The sequence below is a fragment of the Cervus elaphus genome, chromosome 4 (assembly GCF_910594005.1).
Source record: "Cervus elaphus chromosome 4, mCerEla1.1, whole genome shotgun sequence".
Taxonomy (NCBI): Eukaryota; Metazoa; Chordata; class Mammalia; order Artiodactyla; family Cervidae; genus Cervus; species Cervus elaphus.
Genome location: NC_057818.1, coordinates 64,442,472 through 64,451,094, shown reverse-complemented (window position 1 = coordinate 64,451,094; position 8,623 = coordinate 64,442,472).

The following is an 8,623-nucleotide window of genomic DNA, read 5'->3' as shown; positions in this document are numbered from 1 at the left end:
AGAAGCTCTTTACCTCTGCCTTAACTGTTCAAAATAATGCAGGTTAGGGGACCTATGCCAGGAAGAGAGCTATTGCCAGAGAGAACTTTTTAATTTCAGAAAGACTTACCTGCTTGGAGTGGGCAAACATTTGTTCACCAGGCACTTGCTCTTCTCATCCTTCTGTGCATGGTCTTCCTCCCATTTGAAGGCCCAGATCCCCACCTCTTTCTCCTTAACTCAGGGGGTCATACAAGCCTCAATTGTCTGACAGTCTTTGAGCCTCAAAAATTTTTATGGGGCTCCTGTACATATTAAACTAACTGTGTTCATCTGTCTTATGTCAACTGAATTGTTAGCTCACCTGAAGAATCTAGAAAGCCAAGTCCTCTGCCCCTACAGAAGCAAAAGCTTCCAACACAGAGCCTGGCATACCATAGGTGCTTAATTGGTATAAGTTGGATAGATAAGAATGCCGGGAGCCATTATGGGAGATCCCACCCATGACAAGGTCATGAGGAGAAGACCTGAAACACAAGGCTGTTCAGGCTACAAGGGACCCTCCAGGTTGACCCTGGCCTCTACCCCACCCTGTAGCCTCCCCCTCTGCTGTTGTCCTTGTTCGTCCTGTTGCGGATCTTTGCATTGCCTGCTGAGAGCTCTCTTGCTCCTCTTTCACTAAATAAAGACCAACATAGAACCCTAATTAATAAATCTCCTGGATGCTGGTTCCCTATGAAGGGGCCAGGAATGAAGGAAATGTTTCAAGTAAAAACCCTTTTGCTGGCACTCTGGCTTGTTTGGCAGATGCGTACTAATGCACATGACTGCTCACACCTTAATCATAAACAGCATAAAGAACCTCATCACAAAATGCCCTGATAAGCACAGAGCCCTTCGGGGCGGGGGGGGGGGGGGGGGGGATGAGAAAGCCCTATTAGAGAACACAAAAAATATTATTCTAAAAGTGGTTATTGGATCAACGTTTGATTGCTGTTAATGTGCTGAGGTTGTGCAGTAAAAACTATTGTTAATATAGTTAAGGATTTAAAAAAATAAGAGTTTAGTCCTAGTGTGGAAACAATAAGATAATTGTTAATTTTAATCAAGAGTGCTAAAACAGAGGCTGCCTCACCAGAGCCACAGAGTCTTTGTGTGGTAAACTTTTTAGATAAATTTAGCTGAGAACTTTTGCAAAAAGACTGACATTTGCATTAACAGGATTGTATTTCTACTATGTTTCAACCTGCTGTACCATGAGACTGCAACTTTTCTGTTTTCTGCTAAACTCAAGGCAAAATAGAACAATAAGAAATAGACTACAGAAAACAGTTTGGCCTTCACCTAGGTCAGAAAATGTTAATAGGTCCCAAGGCCAGAAGATAATGTACAAAGATCCACTATGAAAGAAGACTCTCATGAACAAAGAAGTATGCAGAAAACACCCTGGTTTCGTGAAGGACAAAACTGAAGTAATGTTAAACTAAACTTTGTATGCTTATCTTTCACCTCCCCCTAGAAATGTACTACTTAGGGTATAAAAGCTATGGTAAAAAATAAAGTGACACCAGACTCTGCTGCACACCCCGGTCTGGTCTCTTTCTCTCTTTCTCTCTGTCACTCGCTGACGCCGTTCATCCTGAGGGTACCCCTGGATCCTGCTGGGACTGGACCTCGGCATAAGAATGCTGATTTTTTAATTGAAATCAACCAGTCCTGCTTGTCTGATTTGGCTGAAACTACATTTCATCTTTTTTCTCCTTTGCCCCACAAAACAGGGCAAATTATCATCATTATTCCCTCCACTTTTTGATAGGGGCTTGCTGATCAGAGTGCTCAGACTCTGCACTTTCTTTCACCAAGGATCCTGAAACCTGGACACATGCTGTTTCATTGTTTGCAGAGTGACATGGAATAGGAACTCTGCTCTGCAGCAGAATGAGATGACATTTGAGGGGAGGCACAGACTCTAGCCCAGCTCAGTCAAAGATCAAACTATAGCGGCCTCCAACTGCTTGGAAGGAGCGGGGGACTAACCTTCGTTCTGAATCAGAAATGAGAGGACTGTGTTTCCTGCATTTTGGGACATGAAACGTCTCCTCACTACACTGCTCTGTAAGACTAGGCTGACCCAGTGGCCACCAGCTATTGTGAGGGGGGCTTCCACCCCTGATGTTCCAAAGTCCAAGTTTAACATTTTGATTAAGGGCAAGCATTCAAAGAGCCAGGAAACTGAATAGAACCTCGGTTCTGCAAACACCCCGGCACTCTTGAACAAGTCATATACTTCTCTGGACTGTTTTGTTTTTGCTCAAATGCTGCTGATGAACCCTTCTGCACTGTGAGTAGGAATATAAAATGGGGCAGCAGCTATGGATGCAGTATGGTGGTTCCTCAAAAATGAAAAATACATTTGCCACACTATCCAGTGATTCCACTTTGGGTGTATACCCCAAAGAATTGAAAATAGGGTTCAAAGACATATTTGTACACCTGTGTTCTTTAGCAGCATTATTCACAATAGCTGAAAGTTGGCAGCAATGCAGAGGTCCATCCATGAAGGAATGGATAAACACAATGTGGTCTGTACATACAGTGGAATATTACTAGACTTAAACAGATAGGAAATTCTTTTTTTCAAATATAATTAAAAAAATTCTTTTTAAATTGGAAGATAATTGCTTTGCACTATTGTGTTGGTTTCTGCCATACATCAGCATGAATCAGCCATAAGTATGCATATGTCCCCTCCCTCTTGAATCTCCCTCCCATCCCCCTACCCCATCCTACACATCTATGTTGTCACAGAGCACTGGGTTGAGCTCCCTGCATTACATAGCAAATTCCTACTGGTGATCTATTTTACACATGTTGGTATATATGTTTCAATGCTACTCTCTTAGTTCATCCCATCTTCTCCTTCCCTCTCTGTGTCCACAAGTCTGTTGTCTAAAAGAGACAGGAAAGTCTGAGGTATGCTATAATGTGGAGGAACACTGAGGACATTATGCTAAGTGACATAATCCAGTCACAAAAAAACATGCTATGATTCCATGTCTATGAAGTACCGAGAGGAGTCAGCTTCTTAGAGACAAAGTAGAATGGTGGTTTGCCAGGGGCTGGAATGAAGGGTAAAACTCTTTATTGTTTACAGAAATGCAGTTTTAGTTTTCTTCTTAGAAAAGAAGAGAAAAAAGTTGTGAAAAGAGTTATTGAGATTGGTTGCATGACAGTATAAATATACCTAATATCACTGAACTGTATAGTTAAAAATTGTTAAGATGGCAAATTTTAATCTATATGTAATTTACCACCATATTTTAAAATTACTGCCAATAAGAAGAAATTGAGCCAACTTCACAGAGTTGCTGGGCTAGCAAACCAATGGTGACTTAATATAAATCACCACACAGCCCTCCTCTGAGGATACCAAAATCCATGGATGCTCAAGATCCTTACAGTCACTGGTGCATTCACAAAGGAGGAACCTGCAGAATCAGAAGGTCAACACTACACAGGAGACTGAACATCAGTGGTCCTGACATCAGAACCACTAAAGTCAGGGTCCATAAACCCTGTTCCAGGGGAATCTTTGATACTATTTGAGCACCAGTCAAAAAAAAAAAAAAAAAGAGTCTTAGAATCTCCATGGTCTGATCCAACCCCGTGCATCACCAATTCCTACATAAATGTGACAACTCCCATCTCCTGTTTTCATCTGGAAAATGGGTCTCTCTACTGTCAGTCATAAGCCAGGCTGGCCCCCTGCACTTGGGGTTGCAGAGGTCTCTTTGGGAGGATGTGAACTCAGCACCCAGTCTCCTACAGAAAAGGGTGACCTGAGACTTACTGGATCCTTGGAGCAGAGCCTGGAGCACTGGAACAGTCAGGGAGGCTGAGGTTAAGTCATGCAGGACTGGAGCTGAGACATCTCTAAGGACCAAAGCGAGAGTCCTGAGCACAGAAGACAGCTGTTACCCACTACGTTGTTACGGTGGAGATGACGCTGGGTGGGTGGGGAGCACCTGCCATGTAGCTATCAGCCTTGACCCTTCTGTGGTTACTCTCAGGGAGTGGTTCTGAGAGTTTTTTTTTTTTTTTAATTTTATGTTATTACTCAAAACATAAAACTGATCATTTAAACCATTTTTAAAACTTCTCTGGTGGCTCAGGCGGTAAAATGTCTGCCTACAATGTGGGAGACCCAGGTTTGATCTCTGGGTCAGGAAAATCCCTTGGAGAAGAAAATGGCAACCCACTCCAGTACTCTTGCCTGGACAGAGGAGCCTGGAAGGATACAGTCCATGGGGTCACAAAGAGTTGGACATGACTGAGTGACTTCACTTTCACTTTCAAGTGTCCCTTTCACTAGAATTAAATACATTTGCATTTTTTGCAACCAAACTCCAGAACTTTTTTCCGCTTGCAAAATCTATACCCATTCAACAACCATCCTGCCTTTCTCCTTTCTGAGTTCCTGGCAATCGTTGTTCTACTTTCTCTAAATCTGAGCACTCCAGGTGCCTCATTTCAGTGGAATCAAACATTATTTATCCCTTCCTGTCAGGCTTATTTTGCTTAGTAGAATGTGTACTAGATTCCTTTGTGTTGTAGCATGGGTTATATTCCTCTCCTTTTTAAACCTGAATAATAGTTTATGCACATACCACATGGACTTAGTGATTCTTTTATCAGTGGGCAATTGGTTTACTTTCATGTTTTAGTTATTTTGAATAATGCTGCTATGAACAAGGAAGTAGACATATCTCTTCCAGAGTGTGCTTTCAATTATTCTGGGCATATCCTCAAAGGCAGAACTGCTGGATCATAGGTTCTAACATTTTTATATCCTGTGATGGGGAAGGTGTTCACATATTGAGGATCGGGGAAGTCATTTTGGCTTATCCATGGTTCAGGCTGCACTGTGTGTGAATTAAGACAGTCTGTCCAACTCTCCCAGCACAACTTCTTTAACCCTGAGGTAAAGAACATCTGTTCTGAAGATAAGAACAAATAACTCCCTTCTCATGGCATCCATGTTAACACTCCCTGGAAGATAAGGTTCCCTTCCCAGACACCAGGGTCCTGCTGTCTCACTGTCTATGTACTAAGTCTGTTTCTTTTGAAACTTTAAGGAATACATCCTGTCGTGTTGATGTATGTGCTTTATTTGGATGAGGTATAAGATTGTGCTTCAATGGAGCAGTTCCCCAGAGCTATCTGAGAGGGTGCCCCCAAGCTATAGCCTCAGTTTGGATCAAATACACCTTTCCCATTTCTATTGTGTTTCTTGATTATTTTCCTGGACAGATGAATTCATTGATCAGCAAGGACACCGAAGTAGACAGAGTGTAAAACTAGGGGACCCAGCTCACAGCCCTCCCCCCCCCCCCCCAGTAATTAGCTGATTTGTTTTTGGTTGCAGTAGGTCTTTGTTGCTGTGCACCATCTTTCTCCAGCTGCAGCGAGTGGGGGCTACTCTCTAGGTGTCGTGCACTCTGTAGTTGCTTTGTGTGGGCTTATCACTGCAGGTGCTTTAGTCATAGACTGCTGTAACTTAGTCGCTAAGTCATGTCTGATTCTTTCATGGCCCCATGGACTGTAGCCCACCAGGCTCCAATGTCCATGGGATTCTCCACGGACAGATATCCAGGCAGTAATATTGAAGTGGGTTGCCATTTCCCCCTCTAGGAGATCGTCCCAACCCAGGGGTCAAACCCACATTTCTTGCATTGACAGGCAGATTCTTTACTGTTGAGCCACCAGGGAAGCCCAATCATAGAGATGGCATTAAAATCTAATTTTAACTCCAAGTAGTTTAATAATATTATTTTTCCCAATCAAATACTGTTGTCTCCCTTTAATAATTTTTGGTAAATAAAAAGTTCCCCATCTTGGGTCATGCGAATTATTACATGTACGTGTGATTCTTTGTTATGCAACTTATGAAATATAACTGAGGACTTATTGTATTCCAGACACTGTTTTAGGTGCTACAAAGCAAATGGTAGTCAAAAGTGTGATGGGAGTGAATGTATCTCCCCACTTTCAAATTCATATATTGAAGTACTAATCCCTATGACCTTGGAATATGAGTCTGTTTGGTGGTGAGAGGGTAACAGGCTGGAGGGCCAGGGGTCTCCAAATGGAGGAAAGAGGCTGAAAGTGTCAGACTTTTTTTTTATCTCTTTCTTACGTGGCAGGAGGAAACAAGCTACAAGTGTCAGATTCTTTTCCCCTTCTCTATACAAATTTCAAAGGAGGTTTCTTTTAAAATTCTGTGACAACACCTGGTTCCACCTGAACTTAACTTTTCTCAAACGTTGAGCTAACCAATGCATTTTTCTTATGGAAATGTTTTTCTTATGCTATGTTAATGAACTATGTATTAATCTTCAACTCTGTCTTTCTTCAAGTCAGTTCCAGCTAAGACTCAGAACTGATAATGGCTCAGCAAACCAGTACGTTTTATTCACACAATTATTCTCTTATGTTAAGGAAAGTATATATTTGATTGGAAAGCTTCCTTTCTTCAAGATTCATGTCAATCATTTTATCGCCCAGAATGACTCACATTGTGCCAATGTTATCTCAAAATGCATTATGAGTGAGGGTCCTGGTACCACTCTCTGAGTTTTGAGACATTTCCTTTCTCTAATTAGCAACCTGCTAGTAGCTATATAACTTCCTGCTAAAGACTAGCTATGGGGCACTCTTTCTGCCCCCTGCTGATGTCTATTTCAGAAGGTTTGTTTATTTCTTCTATACTTTAATAAAACTTTACCACACAAAGGCTCTGAGTGATCAACCCTTGTCACTGGCCTGGGACGGAATTCCTCTCCTCCAGAGGCCAAGAATCCAGGCATCTTCTACAGTGCAGCAACAACCTTTCAGTAGCAGGGTCTTAAAGAGATAATGAAGATTATATGAGGTCATCAGGATGGGCCCTAAGTCACATAGAATATGATTATACTTCTTGTGTGTGTTAGTTTCTCAGTCATGTCTGGCTCATTGCAAGCCCATGAACTGTATCTCATCAGGCTCCTCTGTCCATGGGATGGATTCTCCAGGCAGGAATACTGGAGTGGGTTTCCAATTCTTTCTCCAGGGTATCTTCCCAACACAGGGATCCAAACAGTTCTCTTGCATTGCTGGCAGGTTCTTTACTGTTTGGTAGTTAGAATAGGAAAAAAAGGAGTCCAGAGTGGCACTGGCTAAAAGACAAAGGAGGGAAAATCCCGGAAAAAGAACAAAGGAAGGTCCAAGAACTGGAGTGAGAACCTCAGGTAAAACAAACATCCCTCCCGGTTAGCCGAACTTACAAAGGGCAAGCTCAGAGGGGAGGAGACACATGTATAAAAAGAGGAGCCAAAATTGAGCCAGGGGCTTCTCTTCTCTTCACGTCTTTTGGGTCTGTCTGGCCTCACGCCTCGAGGATGGATTTCCCTTTGCTTTCTAAATAAAACTGAGCTGTAACACGGAGCTATAACACTGTTTTGCCTGAAGAAATTACATGGTGCTGTAACACTGGTCTCTCCAAGGAAATTGACACAGGGCTGTATTGACACAGGTCCATCCGTCGCTTCAAATTTTTGTCACGACGATACAGAAACGAAGAAGTTACAAACTCACCCGACATATGTGGTGCCATGACTCAGGTTTAAGCTGCCTGAAACAACCTTGGCTCAGCCCTCGTGGAGCGGAGACCAACCACAGCAGAAGCCCACCTTGGTGAAAGCTCGGTGGTGAAAGCTGAATGGGAAGAAAACCCAGCACAGGGGAAGTGACAAGAAGCCAAGCATGCTGGAAAACAGGACTGCAAAAACAAACCCGGCAGAAAGCTCACGTGGCTCAGTCTCAGATTCAAGACCACCTCCGGTTAAGGTAAGAGGTCCTTGCTCCTGTGGCTGGAAGCACATATGGCTAACAAAACCTTAATTCCTTTACAATCTCTTGTTTCATGTTTCCTCAAACCCCCAATGAACAGGCAAGTGGCAGTGGGTGCAACTGAGGTACTCTGGCAGGGCCTACTCCTCAGTGTGAACCAAAGGCTCCACTACCTGCTGGGCCCCAGTAGCTGTGACCCAAGAGGATGGGATTCTTTTGTTCTTAAGCTTCCTTGTGCCAAGGATCAGACCGATGAAAACTGAGCACAGGCCAGGTATTTAGCAGATTTTTCTGGCAGGTTATGCAAGGGATTCCTCAACACATTTTCCCCACTGGTTTTTCCTCTCTTCCTTCAGCTCCTGTCTCCATCGATGCCACTGCTTACAAAGTATTGGGCAGGTCATCATCTTTCCATTTCTGAAAATTGTGCTTCAAACCATTTATCTAAGATTGAGGCTCAAACCCACATGGCAGGGACTCTATGCTATGCCTAGTCACTCAGTCATATTCGACTGGGACCTGAGCCTGGCCAAACCCCATGGTGCCTGGTTCAGGACCTAATGAAGCCCAGGCTCTTGATGTCTCATTGCAAAAAATTCAGTGAGAGACACAGTGATAGGTAAGAGGTGGATTTATCTGGATTCAGAGAGAAGCTCCACAGGTGTGGACCATCACAGAGGGTGAGGGCAGCCATGGAATGTGGTGTGGTTAGTTTTTGCCAGCTGGTTGATTTCATATGCTAATGAGTGGGAGTAAC